The sequence below is a fragment of the Camellia sinensis genome, chromosome 4 (assembly GCF_055761805.1).
Source record: "Camellia sinensis isolate YWXY chromosome 4, ASM5576180v1, whole genome shotgun sequence".
In the NCBI taxonomy this organism is placed as follows: Eukaryota; Viridiplantae; Streptophyta; class Magnoliopsida; order Ericales; family Theaceae; genus Camellia; species Camellia sinensis.
The window spans coordinates 183,241,679-183,265,889 of NC_138964.1; positions in this window are offsets into that span (position 1 = coordinate 183,241,679).

The following is a 24,211-nucleotide window of genomic DNA, read 5'->3' on the forward strand; positions in this document are numbered from 1 at the left end:
ATCGTACCCTAGCTCCCGAGCTGAGGCAACTCTGGTGATGACGGACATGTGGCCTTCGGCACCGAGTCAGGGTTTCCTAAATTCCCTCATAAAAAATATTTAGGTGGCGACTCTGTATCTGGCAAAGCAGTCCATGTTTGGCACTTCTTTTCTAAAAATCTGTTTCTCAAAACGATTTGCCGGATTTGGACTCTTTGGTTCAAGATTAAGAACCGTGACATCAAATCAAGTCCGAGCTGCAGCAGCGGGGCCCCCTTCGCGGGCGCAAATGTTCCGAGGAGCTTCAAATCCCAACTTCACATCCCTTATTGGGAAAAAACTATTTTGAACAAAAAGATTTTAGACCTTAAAACCCTCTCTTTCAAAATATTTTTGAAAAAGATTCTATGATGTTCCGAGGCTCGTATTTTGTTAAATGTTGCGCTTTTCGGTAAACCGAGCAAGGAAAAAAGTGGAAATGAATAAAAGAGAGGTAAAATCTTTGAAAGAATATTCAAAAAACTTTTTTTATGGGTTTGGATTTGAAGAAAATGAGAGGAGAGAAGAAACTAGTTGAGGGGAAGTTCGGCATGAATCTGGGTAGGATCAAAACTGAGCAGCCTTCACTCAAAGAGGCATAACTTTTTTCACACTTGGAATTTTTATGTGAGGCTTCCACCATTGGAAATAATACTTCTAGGGCTTATATTTAGGCTCAAGAATGATCTGGAAAGGTGTCCAGATGAAGAAGTTATGTCCATTTGAAGTTGGGCTCCAAAAGGAGATTTTTCTGTCTAACCAGAGCTGGAGATTGCTGGCCATAAATGGGATTTTCTGGCCATGTGCCGGCCATGAATGGCCTATGCCATCCCCCTACCATCCAAGGGTGACCCATGCCAGCCAAAAATGATCAAGTGCTGGCCAACAATGATGAAATGCCGGCCATTGATGCAGAAAGTCAGTTTTTGCCAGATATTTTTGTTCCAGTTGTTACAGCTGTCCATTTTGGGATATTTTCGACCAAATCTTATATTTTTCTATATACAGAGAGCCTTCTCTATGGTTTTGAAGGTTAGAACAGTTTAGGAAGAAGTTTGGGAGCCTCTCTCTCTGCAATCCTCTCTCTAGATTTCTCTCTCTCTAAAGCTTTTGTGCTTAGAAGCTTGCATACGTCAATCTTTAACCTATCAACCCTAAACAAGAGTGGTTCATCTTTGGGTTGGGATTGTTTGAAGCTCTCTTGGAGCCTCCTTGGAGCTCTTGAAGCTCATTTTTCTTGGTTTTGTTGCCTAAAAGTGTGTTGTGCTTCAAGAGGTATAACTATCACCCTTTAAGCTTGTCTTGCACACTTGTTTTGCCACCTTTGCAAACTGTTTTTGGCTTGGCTTTTAACTGCAAAAAAACTCTGTTTTTCAGTTCTAAAAATGGTGGTTTAACCCCCTTTTGAGTTTGGGGGTGGTCCACCCTTCTTGTCTCTTTGCATTTTAAGCTTTTGTGCCATCTTTTAAAGCTTTCTAAAACAACTTATTTTGGCCTTCTAACCATTGAATTCAAGAGAGTTTTTAGTGGTAAAAACCATTTTTTGAGATTCAAAATAGGAGAGGTTGGCCTCCCCTTCTTGTGTCTTGTTTGCATGAGTAGATAGCCAACATGCTCGCATGTTTTTCTTGCCTTTTGTGCCTAAGTTTCAGCATGATTAGGCCACTGTTTTGGTGTGATGTAGCTCTATTTTGAGCTAGTTTGGTCATTTAAGCATTGTATTGCATGCCTCTAGTGTTGTGTCCTTCACTAGCTCTAATGCTTTTGGCCCTTAACATGTTGTGCATGTGTTGCTTGCATGTTGTAGCACTACTTTTCATGCCATTTCAACACTGAAAATTCTGCAACCTCCCTTATTTTTTCACTTTTGATTTGCTTTGAGGGTTGGTTAACCTGATGCATGTGTTTAAGCTTGAGGTAGAGTTCATGCTCAATGGCTTTAACTCTCTTTTGAGGGTCTCTACTAGCCAAAGGCATGGACTCCCTCATGTCTTAAACCATCCTTTGATTAACCCCTCTCCCATTAGAGGACAATCACTTGGACTTAACCGGTTAATGAATGGCTTGGTAATGTAAAATGTGTAAACAAGAATTGAGCAAAGTAAAACTCGTGCAAGATAAGCATGTGTGTTGCATTGCATGTGTTTGGATCAGACGTTAATCCAAACACGAGAAATGTGAGGCGTTTCATACTCATAGTGATGAGATGTGTCACGTTTCTTGGTCTTCATTGCCTTTGATCTCTCATGATAAGGTAATGGACGTGTGTCTTTGTTTTGTGCATTTATTGAATATGTACAACTTGGATCTTTGGCCATCATGCCTTGAAAATGCTTGATTGGTGGTTTTGGATCCAAGAGTGCCTCTCCTTTGATGTTTTGAGATAATAAGGAGGGGCACAGTAAAAACATGTTCTTGGAAAACCCTCCATTTTCCGCTGTTTGTGCTGTGTTGCAGTTTGGTGATTCAGCACACCAGTGGCCGGTAGTGCCTCATCAGTGGCCAGTAAGGCCTCATCTTTGGTCGGCAGTGCCTCCCTTTTTCCAGCAGGTGGCTGGCAGCAAGCATTCATGGCCGGTAGGCCACTGGTGCACTCCTCTGTAGTTGTTTGGTAAGGTTTAGTAGAAAGTTCTTGGAGACACCTGTAGACACCCCATTTTTGACCGACCTTAAGACTCAGACGTCACCGATTGAGCGCTTGGTGATGTTGCATAGTGTGCTCGTTCAGAAGTTTCAGGGTCGCGGCCGTAAGCCCTGCCTCCGGACTTCCGAACCCTTTTCTGTGCCTTGTCTCGGTTTGCGAACCAGACTCGGTTTTCTCTGTTTCTTTTCCTGAGGGGAGAGAGAGGTCCCGTAGACCATCTCTCAATGTCCGTAGGCTACATTTGGTGGCCGTAGGCCATTTTTCCCATTTCGGAGCCCGGTTTCCGGTTTTCGGAGCCGTCAGGCCGTGTGCCTCGGTTCGGGACCGCTTAACCATCTCCTATTGCTCTGATTTTTGGCATACATCCTATTTCATCCATTTTGAGGGACACTGAGGGCTGAGAAACCCACTTCGAGGTCAAATACAATTTTCGGTGCTTAACAGCCCATTTCCGGGACCCCGAACTGCGTGTTTTGGCTCCGGAACGTTCGTTTTGCAACGGTTTTCGCTCATTTTTGGCAGGTACCTCTGTTTTATCACAGGGAAGGTCACTGAAGGGTGGGAGGCCAGTAATTGTTGCAGCAGCCAGTTATCTCTCTTCCCGAGCCTCCCGGCGCCCGTTTTTCGCACTTCCGGGCTAATGTTGAATACCTTAGAGCTAGCGTTGCCAACTTTCAACCACATATCTGTGATCTACACATCTGAGAGGCCCCTAAAAGTTCATGGCCGGCCATTAAGGTCACCTGACCCTTTTGACCCCTTTCTTCCGGGCTAATGTTGAACCCCTTGGACCTTTTTTCTCGAACTTTGAACCACATATCTGTGATGTACACACCTGAGAGGCCCCTAAAAGTTCATGGCCGGCCAGTAAGTCAACTTGACCCTTTTGACCCCCTCTTTCCGAGCCATTGTTGAACCCCTTGGGCCCACTTTCTTGGAATTTCAATTACATGGTTGTGTTGTACACACATAGGCCTACCTCCCCAATACCTGGCCGGCCAGAAAAGATGGTTGACCCTTTTGACCCCTAGCCGGCCGGCTAGGGGGTGTGGCCGGCCGGCCACCTCCAGCAAAAGTGAGCGGCCGGCCGTGCTCTCCTCACTGTGCCCCTTCCAGCTGTGAGGCAATATCCCCCAGATATTTTCTGTATCCGGGGGATATTTTGGGAGAGAGTTATGCTCTCCTTTGCACCCCCCTTTTACAACCTCTCTTTGATCCTTATAACCAGCTGGGGGCCTTCTCATTAAGGGTTAGAAAATTTGATCTTCAAAGCTCCATAGCCAACTCCATCTTCATCTTCTTCAATTCTTCAAAAACCCTAAGTCCATTAACCTCCATTCCTTCTATACCACCAAGCTCTATCACCACTATCTCATTTCCAGCAGCTAGGAAGGGTTCTTGAAGGCCAAAGGAGCAGCAAATCCATCCAAGAAGCAACCAAAGTCTAGATCTTCAAGGGTAAGTTACACTTTGATCCTTTTGACCCTTTCCTTTGATCTATTTCTAAGCCTCATTTCTTTTTGGTTTCAAGCTTCGGTCCTAACTGAAAAGGGCCATATTTTGAGCTCATCTTCACTTCTCATTAAGGGCTCAACCTTGTTTGAGCCCTCCATAATATACCTGCTTCATTGACCATGTTGTATGTCATGATTTTGTATGCTTTTTTTGACCTATGAGCAATTTATTTTCGAGCATGTTGTAAACTGATATGAGGCATATTTTGAGCCCCTCTTCAACATTGGAGAAGGGCTCAACATTGTTTGGTGTTTCCATATGTCACTTGTAGTTATATCCCCTATTTAGCCCCATTCTTGCATAAATTAATAGCTCTCTTTGCTTCTGTTTTTGGACCTTGGTCCGAACTGAAAGTGGTCTTATTTTGGCCTATACTTCATGTTTCATTCACACTTTTTTTCTGTTTGGTGATTATTTTATACACTTCATGTTTTAGCACCTTTTGAGCCTTATTTTGCATCATATTTTTAGCATGTTTGTATACTGATTTTGAGGCTGCCATATACTGTAAATGTTCATATTTTTGGTCCATATTCAGTGTTGTAGAAGGAAATTTTTCAGTTTGAGTTTTGCTTATACCACTTGCTTCATTACCCCTCTTTTGGCCCCTATTCTTGCATGCTATTTTCGTCATACCTATACTTGCTGTTTGGCCATGTTTATAACTGGAAAAGTGCTTATTTTGGGACTGTCTAGCTTCTGTCTTTGCATTGCATGTCCATGTTGTGCATGTTTAGTATGGCTATAGGCCATTTCGGATGCCTAATGTTGCATTTCGGGTCATTTCCTTGCATTTCATGTCATTTCGCTTCATTTCGGGACTGTTTTCCCCCATATTTTATTGCTGAAATTCCATTAGCATGCTTACATATCATTTTGGCCATGTTTCATTGCATTTTATCATTGCCTCGGTTTGCGTGCCCGTGTGCACGCATTTCGAGGCACTTCATTTTCTGCCATCGGCATCTTATGTGAGTGTGGCTGAGGCTCATTCATGTTAGTATAAGTCCATTTATCATTTTCCATGTCATTTGCATTGCGTATGCATTGCCTCGGTTTGCGTGCCCGTGTGCACGCATTTCGAGGCACTTCATTTTCTGCCATCGGCATCTTATGTGAGCGTGGCTGAGGCCCTCTCATGTTAGTATAAGTCCATGTTGCATTTTCCATGTCATTTCATCACATTTTATCATTGCCTCGGTTTGCGTGCCCGTGTGCACGCATTTCGAGGCACTCCGTTTTTATCCGATCGGCATCCGATGTAAGTGTGGCTGAGGCTCACTCATGTTGGTATAAGCCCATTTGTCATTACCATGCCATTCCGCCATCGCCTCGGTTTGCGTGCCCGTGTGCACGTACTTCGAGGCACCTCATTTTCATTGCCATTCTGTCATCGCCTCGGTTTGCGTGCCCGTGTGCACGCATTTCGAGGCATCTCATTTTCATTGTATCTGCCATCGCCTCGGTTTGCGTGCCCGTGTGCACGTACTTCGAGGCACCTCATTTTCATCGCATCTGTCATCGCCTCGGTTTGCGTGCCCGTGTGCACGCATTTCGAGGCATCTCATTTTCATTGCCATTCTGTCATCGCCTCGGTTTGCGTGCCCGTGTGCACGCATTTCGAGGCATCTCATTTTCATCGTATCTGCCATCGCCTCGGTTTGCGTGCCCGTGTGCACGCATTTCGAGGCATCTCATTTTCATTGCCATTCTGCCATCGCCTCGGTTTGCGTGCCCGTATGCACGCATTTCGAGGCACCTCATTTTCATCATATCTATCATCGCCTCGGTTTGCGTGCCCGTGTGCACGCATTTCGAGGCATCTCATTTTCATTGTATCTGCCATCGCCTCGGTTTGCGTGCCCGTGTGCACGCATTTCGAGGCATCTCATTTTCATCGCATTTGTCATCGCCTCGGTTTGCGTGCCCGCATGCACGCACTTCGAGACCTCTCATTTTCATTACATTTATCATCGCCTCGGTTTGCGTGCCCGTGTGCACGCATTTCGAGGCACCTCATTTTTAGCATTGTGTATGTTAGGATCGCATCTTAGTTACATTTCATGCATATCATGCATATTGCATCGTGTCCGGAATAGGAGTTAGTCCGGGCACGGGAATCGAGGTACATTTCGTACTCCGAGTGACGGAATGTGTCTCAATTCCCCAGTCACCGACACTCCGGATTATCCATGATGGGGTTAGGTTTTAGCTGTAATTTCATGTGCATTCATCCTATATTGAGTTGTGCATTTCGACTCCTCGACCATCATGCCTCGGTATGCGTGATTGGTGGCACGAGGATCGAGACATGCATATATTTGTGCAAATACATTGCTATGCCCCTTTCTTGCTCTCTGTTGCAGCAAAACGCAGAATCAGCAACTTTTCAAGGCTTGGCACGCATTTCAAGAAACAGGTGTAAACAGAGGCTAATTGGGGCATTCCGGTGGATTTCCGCGCAAGACAATCCGGACATGCATCGTCCACCAGAAGCAAGGCAGTCCCTGGCTTGCACGCCAGTTTATTTGCTTTCCAGTTAATTCATTAATTAATTAGAATTCTGTAATATTCTTTTATTTTGGGGGACTGTAATATTCGGACCGTATTATTTATTCGGATCCTCCGAGTGAGGACACAACTGTAATAAGTGTGCGTGAGTTGTGATGTATGTCTTCCAACCCCACGTCTTTCTCCCTTTTATTTATCCGCTTATGATGGTTAGATTAGGGCATATTTAAATTAGCATACAGTATGACAGCATGTTTGCATCATTCATCTGTATTGCATGCACCGGGCTCGGCGCACCATACTAACTGCATCGTACTTTCAATTCCAAATTGAATACATGATAGCTGTAGCATTTCATATACCATCCTAGAATAGCCGAGCCTGCCATAGTTGCATTTTTGCATATGTTGCATTAGGCATTTCTGTATACTTAGGATCATACATGATTTCTAATGAGGTTTCTATTTTGGCTTGGAGTACTCGGTGAGTTTTATGCTTTAGCATCCTTGCATGCGTGTGAGTGCTGCCATGAATAGCATGCTTACCATGAGGCTATGTGCTTATCTGACATATCTGCTTGAATGCCTGTGGGTGAAGGTTGGGTTATCTGAATTGGAATGAATCATCAAAAAGTTTCAAAGCCTACCTGCAGGTAGCAAACCATTTTCAAAAACAAGCATAAAATGTTTTGTTCCAATTCGGACGACCCGGTCTATATTTATATGCTGTGAGTATCACGTAGTAACCTAGGCTAAAAAAACTGGAATAAGAACTCGCAATGTTTTCAAAAATTGATATCATGATTAGTAGAGGCCGGTCTATGACCGGGCGAGCGGGGGTGCTCACGAAGTGACCTTCCCCAATCGTACCCAAGTTCCCGAGCCGAGGCAACTTTGGTGATGACGGACACGTGGCCTTTTGGCACCGAGTCAGGGTTTCCTAAATTTCCCAAAATAAAATATTTAGGTGGCGACTCTGTATCTGGCAAAGCAGTCCATGTTTGGCACTTCTTTCAAAAATCAGTTTTCTCAAAACGATTTGCCGGATTTGGACTCTTTGGTTCAGACTTAGAACCGTGACTAACAAAGTCGAGTCCGAGCTGTAGCGAGGCCCCCCCCCGCGGGCTTGTTACAGTTTCTGGCGACTCTGCTGGGGATTTAGAGAACTTGACTCGAACTCATGATATCTGTTTTTGACTACACTTGTGTGTTTCTTTGCATTGCATTTGCATTGGTGCGCCTAGGACACCGTGTTTGCCATCTGCTATTCCTGAACGGTTTGCCGGAGGCTTGTCTTGTCAAGGCATGACCATAAGGCTGACCGGTTGTGGGCTCTGCCAGTATGGGAACACAAACCCCGGTTTTACCGGGGCACCCTCTTTGACCATTCGGCCTAGTGCATATTCGGATCCATAGTGACCATTCCAAATTAGGACAGGCTGCTTACCCGTTTATAAGTTGTTTGAAACCGCTGTGTGCATAGTGAAACCCTAGCTCCTGACAAAATAGGACAGGGAAACCTTACCCCAACATAGGGGTGTTTTGGCTCTCACTTATCTGTTATGTGCTTTAGAGTGCGTCTCTACAGGAATGCATGTATCAGTATATGAGTTTGGGCATCAGGCCTGCGGGCATCGGTTCAGAATTGTCAGCATCAAGCCTGCGGGCATCAGATCAGTATATGAGTATTGAATATCAAGCCTGCGGGCTATGGTCCAGTATTGGCAGTATCAGGCCTACGGGCATCAGTTCAGTATCGTCGACATCAGGCCTGCGGGCATCAGTTTTGTATTACGGGTATCAAGCCTGTGGGCATCAGCCAGTGTTTGAGGATTATTTATCTGCGGATATCAGATTCTATTTTGGGGAACAGTGATACAGGGATGATAATCAGTGTTTGAGGACAGTGTATATTTCAGCTTATTGACCGTGTGTTGATTATGCCCGACTATGTGTCTTGCATTTTGTTTTAAGCTGTTATGCTGCCCGTTTATCTGTTTATTTATTTCCTTTTCGCTTTATTTATCTTTTGCTAGGTCAGTTTTAGCACGATTGCTTCCGAACCAACAGGCATTCCCCAAGCACCTTGGACACGAGGTCGTCGACTCCACCGATCTGAGGATCTAATAGACGGACAGCCAGTGTTCTATTCTCTACCCCCTGTTATCAGAAGGAAGCCGAAAAGGCGCAGTGTGTCAGAATAGAGGTTGTCAGGGCAGTGGGTTACTCCATCAGAGGACTATAGGACTGAGGTCTCAATTACTGTTGCAGAAATAGACATACCAGTTAGACAGATGGAGCAACCGAATACATCGGGGATGGAGGCTCTAATGCGCCAGATGCAGGAAAGCATGAAACAGATGCACGATGATGCCGTCCGTCAAGCAGAATTCTCCAAACAGCAGGCCACAGTTATGGCCCAACAGGCTGAGTTGATTACCAGGTTACAACAACAGAACACAGCGTCTGCCTCACAAATCCCCCCTCCAGCAGGGGTCCCATTACCCGAGAAGGCTCCTGCTATTCAGGACGCTCCTCTGAACACCCAAAATATTGTACCGACTGTCCAAAATTTACAAGAGGACACGAGCCTTCCAACGGGGCCAGCACCGCCCCCGATTCCACTACAACTGTCCAAGGCTCATACATCCAATCACCCGGACTCTCCATCTGAGGACGAGGTTGATCCTACGGCTCTGAAATTGAGCAAATTGGAGAAACTCTTTAAGAAATCCCAAGGGGCTAAGGCTATGCCGGATATCGGAGATGGATATACCGAGGAGGCCGTGACACTCCCCGATAGGTTCAAAATGCCACAAATAGACCGTTTTGACGGGACTGGTGACCCCATGGTTCATATCCGACTGTTTGCGGATGTCTTGCGGCCAATGGGCCTTACACGACAACAGAAGCTCTCATTATTCGGCCGAACCCTGTCGGGTGTGGCCTCCCATTGGTACGCGAGATTATCGGATGAGGTGAAGAAAAACTGGGATGAGATGGCTGAGGCCTTTGTCACACAATATTCCTATAATACGCAGATCGAGATCACAACCCGTGATCTAGAAACAACAAGGCAAGAGCCTAAGGAATCTTTCTCGGACTTTGTGATCCGATGGAGGGCAAAGGCGTCAACGATGACTCTAAGGCCCACTGACAGAGATCAAATTCGGATGATTGTGCGCAATCTCCACCCCAAGTTAATGCAAAGAATGATTGTGGTCCCCTTCCCTACTTTCGCAGATTTACATGATATGGGGGTGCAAATAGAAGATGCTATGAGGCAAGGACTGCTTGACCAGGACAGAGAACAACCGAGGAGGACCTTCAATCGCAATAACAATGCAGGCCCGAGTGGCTCTGCTAATACAAGAGCCTCGGAAGTTGGTATGGTCGCCACCACTCCCCCTCCCCCTCCAAGACCCACGACTGCCACACCATTCTCCGGCGCGTCCGGAAGCAACTCACAAAACAGCCGATTCCAACCCCGAGGCCAAAGAACCTTTACTCCACTATATATGCCTCTGACCAAAGTTCTAGGAATACTGATCAGAAAGAATCATTTGAAACCCCTGGAACCAAAGCCATTACCAAATCCACTTCCCCCCTCATATGACTCGTCAAAATACTGTGCATACCACCAGCAACACGGTCATGACACCGACCGTTGTTACAGACTGCGTCATGAGATCCAAGATCTTATTGACAAACAGGTGATCGCACCTCCCGACCAACCCAATGTTACGACCAACCCTCTCCCATCACATAACCAAGCTCCTCCTCCCAAAAGAATTAACTTTATCCAGACTGGGGTCGCATCTTACGATCCTAGCATCTACATTACTCCCACCCACCTACCCAAGCCGGAGGTGCTCCTCCCCGATTGCACTGATTTCTTGTGCATGGTGGACACCTCCAAAACCCAACCAGAACCGATGGTGGTGACCGTCGAAGGCAGGGCAGGGCAGATTTTGGGAGAGACCGAGTCTGTTGAATCTGGGACTGGGCAGAGTTTTGCTGAGAGGGCTTATGATCCAAGCAAGTACATCCTATCAACGAGCCGAACTAGGCTAAATGTAAAATTTCCCGAGACAGGAGAACTGTGCATGATCCGAGGGGATGGATCTGAGTTATGGGCAGATGAGCTGACAACCGTAGAAGAGGACTTTGCTAACTTGCAATTTCTCGATGATCAGGAGCTGGAGGATGCGTCCATTAACTGGAATGATTATGAGGGATCAGAGGAGACCACGGGATGGCTCGAAGACCAACCGGATGCAGTGGGGGAAACGCAACCAAAACAGAGCCCGGCAGGGGCAGAAATATCAGTTATGGCCGGAACGGCCGAAAATCAAGTCGTACCACCGGAGAGCGCCGGTGTTAAGAATTCCGCTCAGGACATGGGCATTACGGATGTGGGAACTATTGAACAAGCAGCTGTACTGACGCAGTTGGAACAGGGAAAGTTTGAGGAAACTGAGAGAGCCAGAAAGGCAAAAGGCCCTGAGGGGACCGAAAGTTCTGTGCGCACAAAGACAAGCAATGCTGCGAGCATATGGACAGAGAGCACTGAAAGTGCGAATGGACCGGAGCCAGACAGGTGCCTGTTGGCTGCCAGTGGAATGTGGTGGGAAGATGACGATTTGTGTCTTGCCCACACCGATGAGGACTGGGGGAATAACCAACCGGATGATACTTGGTATCTGGATGAAGTGGACCATATGACAAGAAGTGGGCGGTACTTCAAGCCCCCACACCTAGACCAACCCGAAGCATCCGGGAAAGACAGAGAAGTAGAGAGACAGAAGGAGAAGCAGATTGAAGATGAGGCTGTGTTGAAACAATTAAAGAAAATACAAGCAGACATCTCCATCTGGGGACTGCTAATGGCATCACGAGTGCACAGGGAAGCTGTCCTATCTGCCATGGACAAGTCGAAACTTTCTATAGACACCACGCCTGAACAGCTGGTTGGGCTGGTTTTTCCGGGAGGAGGTTCCCCGGCATTAACTTTTTCAGACAAGGAGCTACCGCCTGAGGGCGCAAATCATAATAAGCCTCTCTACATCTCTGTGGAATGTAGAGATAAGTGGATACCGGTGGTACTTGTTGATACCGGGTCTGCGATTAACGTCTGCCCGACCAGAACGGCATATGCAATCGGGTTGAAGCCCGTAGATTTCGTCCCAACCACCCAAGTGATCAGGGCATATGACAATACCAGCAGAGAGGTGATGGGGACTGTTAAAATTCAAACTAAGGTTGGTCCAGGACAACACAGTATCGAATTTCATATCTTGGACGTTCCCGCAACCTTTAACTTACTTTTGGGGCGACCGTGGTTGCACCAGGTCAAAGCAGTCTCTTCCACCCTTCATCAAATGCTGAAATACCCTCACGGGAAAGGGGTAGCAATCGTTTTTGGAAATTCATCGATCCATCCGCCGCCGGAGGTGTCTACACCTGTCTTGGAGATCGAGCACGGCACGGAGGATGTGTTTTTGTCGGGGTTCACTTTGGCCGAAGCTCAAGTAGTGCAGAATGTCATGGCTGCGAATGAGGGCATGTATGTTAGTGCACAATCCATATACCTCATGAACAAGCTAAAACATACCCCTGGGATGGGATTAGGGAGAAGCGGCCGGAAGGGCGTCTCAGCATTGGCCGAAGTGCCACACAACTCCCACGCCTTTGGACTGGGTTATCTGCCCACCAAGGAAGATTGGGTGAGGAAAGGAAAGGAAATGGCCGGAAGGGCCAGAGCAAAGAAGGCCGGGGAGCCATTTGATTTAATGCACAGGCCCATCTGGGGTACCCTAAACGGACGCTTCGTCCGGGAGGGGGAAGATTTTCCGTTCTGCGGCTTCCCGGAGCCATGGCTAAACGCAAAGGGGGAGCGCGTGCCTGGTTTTGAAATCTTCTTCGACATACAATTATCTGGGGATGACGTTGCCGAAGCGCAGACAGACCCATCAACTGAGGTTGAGCAGTGTAGAGCAGTGGATCCCGAGAGTACAGAGCTGGAAATGGGGGTAGCACTGGCGAGTCTACTATCAGATCCTCCGATCAGCCAAGAGTGCTTGGGGGATAACTCTTCGGTTTCTGTGATTGGAGATGAAATAGCCGCGGGCTTTCCAGCGCCGATCTTGGATGCATCTATCGCACCTTCTCTCATCTGGCAGTATGAAGAAGGCTTTTTATCTAGCAGTTCCAGGTCAGGTAGTGAGCCGGAATCTGATTCTACCGAATCTTCTGCGTCAGAATCAGATTCCAGCTCGACTGAGTCTGAGTCCGGTATTCCTGGGAGTGATAACCCGGATACCACAGTCCTGTCTAGGTCGTCTTTTTCATTTTCTTTTGAGTCTGTTGTAACAGAAGAATCTGACGGCTTGGAAGTATTTAATGAGAATGATGTGGATGTGGTTTCTGAGTATTTTTCTGTGCCTTTAATTTATTGCTTAAATCAGGATTTTCAAAATTTTGATGAAAATAGTGAGGAAGAAATTCCTCCAGTTTTGCAACGATTAATTGATCAAGAGCAGGAAAGATTTGTTAAACCTTTAATCGATGAAATCACTTCTGTGAATATTGGTACTGAGAAGGACCCGCGGCTGGTCCAGATCGGGTCCACGTTGTCTTCAGAGGAGCGCGAGCGCTTAGTCGCTTTACTAAAAGATTTCAAAGATGTTTTCGCGTGGTCCTATGAAGACATGCCTGGAATCGATCCTGAGATTGTACAGCACCGGATCCCTCTTGATCCAGAGGCCCGCCCTGTCAAACAGAAACTCAGAAGGATTCGCCCGGACTGGGCCCTCAAGATTAAGGAAGAGGTCACCAAACAAATTGACGCAGGGTTCCTGTAGGTGTCTGAATATCCAACTTGGTTGGCCAACATAGTTCCAGTGCCAAAGAAGGACGGCAGAATTCGGGTCTGTGTAGACTTCAGAGATTTGAACAAGGCCAGTCCGAAGGACGACTTCCCCTTGCCACACATCGATGAATTGGTGGATTTCACGGCGGGACACGCCTTGCTTTCATTTATGGATGGTTTCTCAGGCTATAATCAGATAGTGATGGCACCCGAAGACCGGGAGAAGACTGCGTTCACTACCCCGTGGGGTACATATTGTTATAGAGTGATGCCATTCGGGCTGAAAAATGCTGGAGCTACGTATCAACGGGCAGCAACTACAATATTGCATGATATGATCCATAAGGAGGTCGAAGTGTATGTGGACGACATGATTGTCAAGTCCAAAGGTAGAGAGGGCCACTACACCGCCTTGCAAAAATTCTTTCAGAGGATCAAAGAGTTTCAACTGCGACTGAACCCCCAGAAATGCACGTTTGGTGTTACAGCAGGGAAGATGTTAGGGTTTCTGATCACACAAAGGGGCATCGAGGTCGACCCTTCCAAAATCAAGGCCATCTTAGAAATGCCACCACCAAGGACTGAAAAGGAGGTGCGAGGCTTTCTGGGTAAAGTGCAATTCATAAGACGGTTTATCTCTAAATTAACCTTGACTTGTGAACCACTTTTTGGTCTCCTGAAGAAAGGAAAGAAATTCCAATGGGACGGCCGATGTCAAGTAGCTTTTGAGCAGATCAAAGAGTATCTACAGAACCCACCCGTGTTGTCACCACCAGAGTCAGGGAGACCGTTGATACTGTACCTTTCGGTAACTGAGACCACCATGGGCTGCATGCTCGCGCAGGAGTCAGAAGACAAAGTGGAAAGGGCCATATACTATCTGAGCAAAAAGATGCTAGATTACGAAACCCGCTATACACCGCTGGAAAAGGCTTGTTTGGCCTTGGTATGGGCAACCAGGAAGCTGCGGCACTACCTGTTAGCTCACTCTGTAATGTTGATTTCCCGATTGGATCCCATCAAATATCTTTTCGAGAAACCAGCACTTACGGGTAGGCTAGCTCGATGGCTGCTGTTGCTCTCCGAATTTGATTTGAAGTATGTAACGCGCAAGTCAGTAAAAGGTAGAGCGGTAGCGGAGTTCCTTGCCGACCACCCGGTTGAGGGGGATGAAGCGGTTGAGTATCTATTCCCGGATGAAGCAATTCTGCACGTTAAAGATGAAACCTGGACAATGTACTTTGACGGAGCGTCAAACCAGTATGGGTATGGGATAGGGGTGTTGCTGATAGCGCCTGATGATTCCCGTATTCCTTTAGCATTCAAGCTCCGGTTCAAAGTTTCCAACAATGAAGCAGAGTATGAGGCATGTATTGCTGGCCTGGAAGCAGCCCTGGAACTAGGGGCAAGACGAGTGGACGTCATTGGGGACTCGAACCTTGTTGTGTCTCAAGCAAAAGGAGATTGGAAAGTCAAAGAGGAAAGGATGATAATCTACCACCAAACCTTGGATCTGTTAATTCCTCGGTTTGAGAAGCTAAATTTCACCCACCTTGTAAGAGAGAACAACAGGTTTGCAGATTCACTAGCAACTCTATCTTCTATGATAGACATCCCGTCCGGAGTCCGGATGCGTCCAGTTATTATTGATCAAAAGTTTGCGCCGGCATATGAGTCGATTTCCGCCATAGACGAGGTTCAAGACGGCAACCCCTGGTATTACGACATCTGGAACTTCTTGGAAAAGGAGACATACCCACTAGGGGCAAATGCCAAAGATAAGAGGGCTGTCCGAAGAATGGCTGCTCAGTTCATTATCTGCGGGGGAAATTTGTACAAAAGGGGCCATCTGGGAATGCATAAGCTCTGTGTAGAAGCTGAAGAGTCAAAACGCCTGATGGAAGCCATCCATGGGGGGGAGTGCGGTGCACATATGAATGGAGTAATGCTGGCCAGAAAGATCCTCAGACAGGGCTACTACTGGTCAACCATGGAGGAAGATTGCATTGGTTTTGTTCGACGATGCCACAAATGTCAAATTCATGCAAATCGCATGAACATCCCACCGTCAAAACTGTACAACATGACTTCGCCATGGCCTTTTTCGGTCTGGGGGATTGACGTGATCGGAGCTGTTACCCCGAAGGGGTCGAACGGGCATGAGTTTATCCTAGTAGCGATAGATTATTTCACAAAGTGGGTCGAGGCCCAATCATACGCGGTGTTGAAGGCGTCGCATGTCGCGAAGTTCATCAGGAACAACATCATCTGTCGCTACGGGGTGCCAAACGAGATAATTTCAGATAATGGTTCCCACTTCAAGAAAGAAGTGATAGACTTGTTAGAGAAGTACAATGTGGCTTTCCATAAGTCATCTACATACAGGCCGCAGACTAACGGAGCGGTTGAGGCCGCCAACAAGAATATCAAGCATATACTACAGAAGATGGTGGAAACCTATCGGGATTGGCCAAACAAGCTGCCATTTGCTCTGTGGGGCTACAGGACTTCAATCAGAACTTCTACTGGAGCAACTCCATATTCATTGGTCTATGGAATGGAGGCTGTTCTACCCATTGAGATTGAGGTCCCATCGTTACGAGTATTGGCTGAATGCCAGATAGCCGAGGCAGATTGGCAGCAAAGTAGATTCGAAGAACTCATGCTCTTTGATGAAAGAAGACTGAAAGCACTGTACCACATCCAAGGCTATCAACGCAGAATCGCCCGGGCTTTCGACAAGAAGGTTAAGTCCAGGAATCTGAAAGAAGGAGATTTGGTGCTCAAAGACAACCGAGCTCCCATCCACGACCCAAGGGGCAAGTTCAAACCCAATTGGACTGGTCCTTATATCATCAAAACTATCTGGTCAGGTGGGGCTGTGGTTCTGATGGATCTAGATGGCTTGGAGTTCTCACAACCGATCAATATGGACAAGTTGAAGAAATACTATCCTTGAGAGGCTCGCTAGGCCGAAAACCCGAAAGGGCGACCTAGGCAAGATTCAGGGCACAAAAAATTAGAAAATATAAAAACTGAGCTCGTAAGGTTGAAAACCCGCAAAGGGCGGCCTTGGCAAAAGTTAGAGCGCAAAAGGAGAGTGAAAATACTCGAGCGAACCTAAGCCTGAACTACGTAAGACTTGATTCCCATCTTTGGGATACGTAGGCAGCTTCGTCTTGAAGTTTAGTCATAAACTTTTCCCCGATCAACTTTGTCCATTTCGATCATCTCAGTCATCTTTATCCATCAGCGTTTACCATGATCTCCGGTACAGTGCTGTTCAAACTAGGGGCAACTTTCCGTTGCTTTGGAGTGCCGCATTGTTCTTCAGACTAGGGGCAACTTTCCAGTTGCAAGGATCTGGGGTTGTGCATCTCAGTGACAGATTTTCGGCATGTCCAGTTCTGATCCACATCGAAAATAGTTTTGAAAAGTTTTAATGAAAGTTGACTTTGTTCAAATCAATCTTTTATGACTTAGACCATTTTTGGGCCAAAAGTGGAAAATTTTCAGTACCATAACTTTCAATTTCGTTGATTTCAAAATAGAGTTCTCCTGCTCTTGCATTACAATCGAGGTTGCTTTTTAGTACAATCATAAAGAAAACTTGAAAATGCTAAATAAGCAATAAATTTGGGGCATAGTTGAATCAAGTATCTCTGTGTCCCTTTCCAGAGCTGGACGGAGCATCTAATGCCAAGCTGGGCCCAACTTGTACCTCCTCTTTGAGCCAATCCACACATTCATCTGACAAAGTGCAACTGAAGGTTGAAGCAGGGGCCAGAAGCTCTCTAGTCCTCCATGCCGTGGCATGTCTCTGGCCGGCCAGCTCCCAGGGATGGCTGGCAATGTTGCAGTGTAACTCCTCGGCCCTGTTTTGCTCTTCGAAGGAGAACTCCAAGCATTGCCATACAACAGGAGAGCCGAAGGCCTTCATTTCAGACGCGTTCCGATGCCCAGATCGTCAGAAGTACACCTTTTGTTGTTGAGTTTTGCTTATCGAGTTGTTGTACTTTGCTTATCGAGTTGTTTGTCGAGCGGACGTGTTTTGTGTTTTGAGTCCTTGCTCTCTGTTTAAACAAATTTTGTTAAAGTCTTGTTTGTTTGCATTGTTGCTTTTTGCTTATCGAGTTGTAAACTTGCTAAAGATTCTGTTATATCTTAGTAAGTTGGGTTGTTTAGTTTGTTGCGTCGGTTCACTACCTGATTTGGTGATTACAATGCGCATTACCATTCAATTTCATTTCTTGTGCAAAACAAATTGATGCGATACGATGCTAAAAGTACAAACACCTTTCCAAAAGCTATTTCATTTCATCATGCTTTACAACAAATAAAGGTACAGGTTTTACAAAAATAAAACTGCCTAACAATGTGCAAAGTGCTACAAACTACTAGTAAAAAGAAAAATAAAGCATGGAAATAGCAGCATCAAAATCCTCGGGAGCGGGAACGAGAAGCACGCCTAGTCCTCTTTTGCGGGACAACCTCCACACCATCGTCAGAGTCGGAGCTGTCATCCTCAGGATCCTCCTCAGCCTCGCCTCTGTTCCCCGAGCCAAAACCGGAGCCTCCCTCCTCAACAGATGTCTCGAACTGGCGGTCGGTAGCCTCCTCCTCCTCCTCCTCCTCCTCATCAGGCTCCACCTCCACGACATGAGCCCTGCGCCTGCGGACCGGTCCTCCTCGAGCTCCTCGATAAGGCCAAGATGGCCCGGCTCCTCGGGAAGGCCGAGATGGCCCCTCCCCCTGATAAGGCCCGGATGGCCCAGCTCCTTGATAAGGCCCGGATGGCCCAGCTCCCCAACGAGGCCCAGGTGGCCTGGCCTGCGGCTGACCGGACCATGTAGGCATCTGAAAACAAGGAGTTTAAATCAAATACATCAGTCCAAATATGTACATCGGATACAGATACGAGCAAAAGCTACATGAAGTGGGTGCGTGTAAATACAGTGTACAAGTGAGGTGTGTGTCAGATGTGCTCTACACAAGTAGTCTATCAATGCAGTAGAAATCAGCATGTCATCAGAAGTATGATAAATGCCAGGAAAAACTGAAGGGTACCTGAATGCCCGCAACAGACAACTGTGCCTCCCTGCGTAGGACCATGCCCTCGAGTGTGGCCACCAGCTCAACCATCTCCTCCATGTACCCTCGCGATGGCTGCAAAAATGGGTTCATAGTCATCAGTGAACAAATGAGTATCTAAACATCTGAAATGATGAATGACGAAAGTGGAGCGTACCGGCGGTGAGTCCGGATCAATGGCATATCGATCACTGGGCATCCGAGGCTCTAGTGGAACTGGAATCGGAGAGCTAGTCCCATACTGCCACGCCATCAACTCAGTAGGCATATCTGGCCATCCCAGATGAGGATGAATCGACGGGTTCGGAGGAAACGGTCTACTCCCACCTCTAGATGCGCCAGCCCTGCTAGAAGAAGGGATGTCTGTAGCCCGAGCCTGAGCCTGATCCGAGGATGACATACCGGCAGGTCTCATCATCGGAATACGAGCCTCTGTCAATGGAGGCATCAAATATATGTGACGATAGGTGGCGTAGTGCCCCTCCGCAACATATAACAAAGCATCGCTGCCTAGCATGGCGCCGACTACCTCTGAGTAAGAGAGCCTGTCAGCGGTCCGCATACTAGCCGGAGGTACCGCGGGAACATCCTGGGAAAGATACCCCCGTACCTGGCACAGAAAGCGCTCCCCCAGGAACCAGACTCTGCCGACTGGCCCTTCGAGCAGGACCCTATACCGGGAGATGCCTGATGCTCCGGTATACTGAAGTAAGAGATCATCACCCAGGGGTGCCCAAGGCTGCCAAGTAATCTGCGGATGATAAATGTATAAACCAATCAGAAAACGAGGATATACAGAACAAGTCAAAGATGAAAATGAAAAGAACTGAAACTTCTGAAGTACCTCTGAGTGTCGCACAGTGTCGAAGTACTGTCGCAGGCGAACCAGGGTCTCTCGAGGCCTCGCCCGGTGCGGGCCCTCAAATATCAATGAATATGGGGTCACAGGGATCCCCACCACCTCCAGCACTGGGGCTAACGATGGGAAGTATACATAAGCCCATAGCTGAGAAAAGCACCGCAGAATGTAAGTACGAAATGCTAAGAGCAAAATGCAGGCTGTAAAAGTGCGCTGTATGTGCAATGTACAAGTAATGAAGAGCAGAAATGTAAATCAGGGGGACAGAAAATACCTCCCAAGCTCTCCAGTAGCCACCAAGCAAATCGCCCCGCCCGCGGGAGGTCGCGCTCATGTAAAAGTAGAGGGTAGCCAGGCCAGCGCCACCCCAATCATATCTACTGACCTGTGATAGGTCAACCAGAGCGCTCAACAAATATAGCCCAATGGTGTTCCCTCTGTCGGCAAACAGGGTAGTCCCGAAGAGGAACATCAGGAAGCCACGAGTATACTGCTCTGTCTCCTCAGGAGTCTCGGGCATCATCTCAGCTCGCCGGAAATGGGAGGAAAACCAAGTATAGCGGACTCTCCCAGAGACCCTGTCAACAGGTGGGCGAGCCCCCAACAAATACATCCAGGCGGCCTCCCACTCGCCCATATCCTCATCGTATGGGATGGCCCAACCTCCGACATCAAGGCCGGTCAATACAGCAAAATCAAAAGGGGTCATAGTCATGTCCCCGGTAGCAGAGAAATGAAAGGAATTAGTGGTGTCCCACCATCTCTCTACCAAAGCTGCCATCAAGGTCCTCTTGGCAGGACAGCGTGACAACCCGGTGCAGAAGGGCCCAAACCCTGCCAAGTCTACCAAATCCCTGACGCCCTCCGGGAGCTCTGCATACCAATCCCGTGCCATGGTAGAACCATATCCTCGCACACTGCGGGAACCACCCTGCATTCAGAATGAATACATATGTCAGTATAAAGTGAATGGGTTGTGTGCCAATGAAATGAATGAGTTGTATGCCAACAGAAATTTGGGCTGCGTGCCAACGGAATGCGTGAGTTGTATGTTCAAGGTGTGATGTACGAGCTGTCAGAAAATCTATCTACCTGGGCTGCGTGTTCAGAGAATTTGAATTTTGGGCTGCGTGTTCAACTTTCAGTTTATTTGTGGGCTGCGTGTTCACTATCTACCTGGGCTGCGTGTTCAGAGAATTTGAATTTTGGGCTGCGTGTTCAACTTTCAGTTAATTTGTGGGCTGCGTGTTCACTATCTACCTGGGCTGCGTGTTCAGAGAATTTGAATTTTGGGCTGCGTGTTCAACTTTCAGTTTATTTGTGGGCTGCGTGTTCACTATCTACCTGGGCTGCGTGTTCAGAGAATTTGAATTTTGGGCTGCGTGTTCAACTTTCAGTTAATTTGTGGGCTGCGTGTTCACTATCTACCTGGGCTGCGTGTTCAGAGAATTTGAATTTTGGGCTGCGTGTTCAACTTTCAGTTTATTTGTGGGCTGCGTGTTCACTATCTACCTGGGCCGCGTGTTCAGAGATTTTGAATTTTGGGCTGCGTGTTCAACTTTCAGTTAATTTGTGGGCTGCGTGTTCACTATCTACCTGGGCTGCGTGTTCAGAGAATTTGAATTTTGGGCTGCGTGTTCAACTTTCAGTTAATTTATGGGCTGCGTGTTCACTATCTACCTGGGCTGCGTGTTCAGAGAATTTGAATTTTGGGCTGCGTGTTCAACTTTCAGTTTATTTGTGGGCTGCGTGTTCACTATCTACCTGGGCTGCGTGTTCAGAGAATTTGAATTTTGGGCTGCGTGTTCAACTTTCAGTAATTTGTGGGCTGCGTGTTCACTATCTACCTGGGCTGCGTGTTCAGAGATTTTGAATTTTGGGCTGCGTGTTCAACTTTCAGTTAATTTGTGGGCTGCGTGTTCACTATCTACCTGGGCTGCGTGTTCAGAGAATTTGAATTTTGGGCTGCGTGTTCAATTTTCAGTTAATTTGTGGGCTGCGTGTTCACTATCTACCTGGGCTGCGTGTTCAGAGAATTTGAATTTTGGGCTGCATGTTCAACTTTCATTTAAAATGTGGGCTGTGTGTTCACTTTTGAATTCGGGCTGTGTGTTCGACAAATCAGTGTCTGAACCGTGTGTTTCAATGTGGGCTGTGTGTTCGCAATTAATTAATGAGCCGAGCGTTCAAAAATTTCAAGTGTTGAAACTACATGTTCAAAGATGTAAGGAAAGTACTATGTCACAAGCTAATTGTTTAAACATGGCAAGGGCGCAAAATGTAAAATACAGAAGATGAGGTAAATACCTCTCGAGCCTCATGAGAGAGATGCTGCTCTGGCTCTCTAAGAAGCAGATCTGCGGGTGCTCTCTCGTCGAAACTGGTAAAATGACGAAAAACGGCACGAGGGAGGGCGTGCACTGCTGGACGGTACCTCTCGGGCATGAAAGGTCGAGTCCTCGGAGGAAGAGTCATAGGATCGAAGTCGTCCCCAGCGCCTAGAAAACCTCCACCATGAGGAGAATTGCCTGCCATTTTCGAGAATCTGCAAAAGGGGAGCAAAAATGAGCAAAATGAGCAGAAATTGGCAAAAGTCAACAAAAGTCAACTCCCGAGAAAATATTCTAAATATTAAGATGAACTTACCTCAAGTGGTGAAAATGCGAAAAGAAGCTCCCAAGCCGGAATTTAATCGCTCCAAAGTGTTTAAAATTAAGTGTTTTTACGAAAACAATTTGCGCGAGACGTTGGAAAACGCGCGTAAAACTCAAAACTGGAGAGAAAAGTGTTGAAAGAGGCAAGGAATGAAGTGAGGTTCGGCTACCATTTATAGGCCTCAAGCCTTGGGTGAAAAGGCATGGAAAAAGGAGGCAAAAAGACCAAATTACCCTCGGCAAAAGGGCATGGCCGGCCGGCCCCTCTTTCTAGCTGGCCAGCCATCTGCTTTTTGCAGAAATGGCCGGCCAGCCATTAGCTTTTGTGGAAAACGGTTGGACACCCCCCCTAGGGAAGATAAACGGCCGGCCATCATCTCCACATGCTCACCTAGCTCTCTGCAAATTTTGAGGAAGATCGGAGTTCCCAGGACCTGAAAAAGTTCAAGAAACGTACACTTCCGGTCGCAAAATTGCTCCGTCGGGACTTCGGTTTCAAGTTCTGACATGTGTTTCATCATCATTCATCGAAATCAAAGTGTATCCTTTTTGAATGAGTTGTAACCTCCCAAAGAAGCAGATCGGAGGCCGTGATTGAGTTACCCTCGCCGAAACACGCGTTTCCGTATTCGTTGTTTCACGACGAATGGCACTCTGATTCATGCTCGTTTTGTACTTTCATGCACACATCTTGCATTCTCATGGGCATACTCGCATTGTCATGTACATTTCTTGATATTGGTATACCTCCGTGCTTGAGCATGCGTTGTCACACATGTTCCATTCTTGCATTGCGGCGCATTCACTCACCGGCACTGCGTGTGTCGAACTTTCGAAATCACATCAAATATGTGTTGTTAGCATATTGTACTTGTTGCAATTTCTCTCTTTTGCAGGCACGATATTGTATGTACGGTTCAATTGAGGCTGGTGCGACCAGACGAATCGCGCAGGTATTGTATCTTCTCCGTGTGAGACGTGGCAGGGATTGAACAATCCTCCGCATTCTTAACTGCATGAAATGTGGTTGTCGCTTTGCATTCTTGCTTAAAACTGTTGCATCTATTTGCGAATACTTGCTTCGTTACAGCCTGCTGCATTTGCATGATCATTGGGTTACCTTCGGCTTCTTGCATATCATTTGCATTTTGCCCCCTGCCTGCGGGCATGCCTGCGGGCACATCTTTGTTTATCCTGTATGTCTGTCTAAGTCTTCGGCCTTGTCAAAAATGGGTTGTCTTTTGGCTTTGACATTCACTCCCGTCACTTGTGACTTCCGAGTTCTGTCAAAGAGGGGCAACTGTAGACACCCCATTTTTGACCGACCTTAAGACTCAGACGTCACCGATTGAGCGCTTGGTGATGTTGCATAGTGTGCTCGTTCAGAAGTTTCAGGGTCGCGGCCGTAAGCCCTGCCTCCGGACTTCCGAACCCTTTTCTGTGCCTTGTCTCGGTTTGCGAACCAGACTCGGTTTTCTCTGTTTCTTTTCCTGAGGGGAGAGAGAGGTCCCATAGACCATCTCTCAATGTCCGTAGGCTACATTTGGTGGCCGTAGGCCATTTTTCCCATTTCGGAGCCCGGTTTCCGGTTTTCGGAGCCGTCAGGCCGTGTGCCTCGGTTCGGGACCGCTTAACCATCTCCTATTGCTCTGATTTTTGGCATACATCCTATTTCATCCATTTTGAGGGACACTGGGGGCTGAGAAACCCACTTCGAGGTCAGATGCAATTTTCGGTGCTTAACAGCCCATTTCCGGGACCCCGAACTACGTGTTTTGGCTCCGGAACATTCGTTTTGCAACGGTTTTCGCTCATTTTTGGCAGGTACCTCTGTTTTATCACAGGGAAGGTCACTGAAGGGTGGGAGGCCAGCAATTGTTGCAGCAGCCAGTTATCTCTCCTCCGGAGCCTCCCGGCGCCCGTTTTTCCAACTTCCGGGCTAATGTTGAATACCTTAGAGCTAGCGTTGCCAACTTTCAACCACATATCTGTGATCTACACATCTGAGAGGCCCCTAAAAGTTCATGGCCGGCCATTAAGGTCACCTGA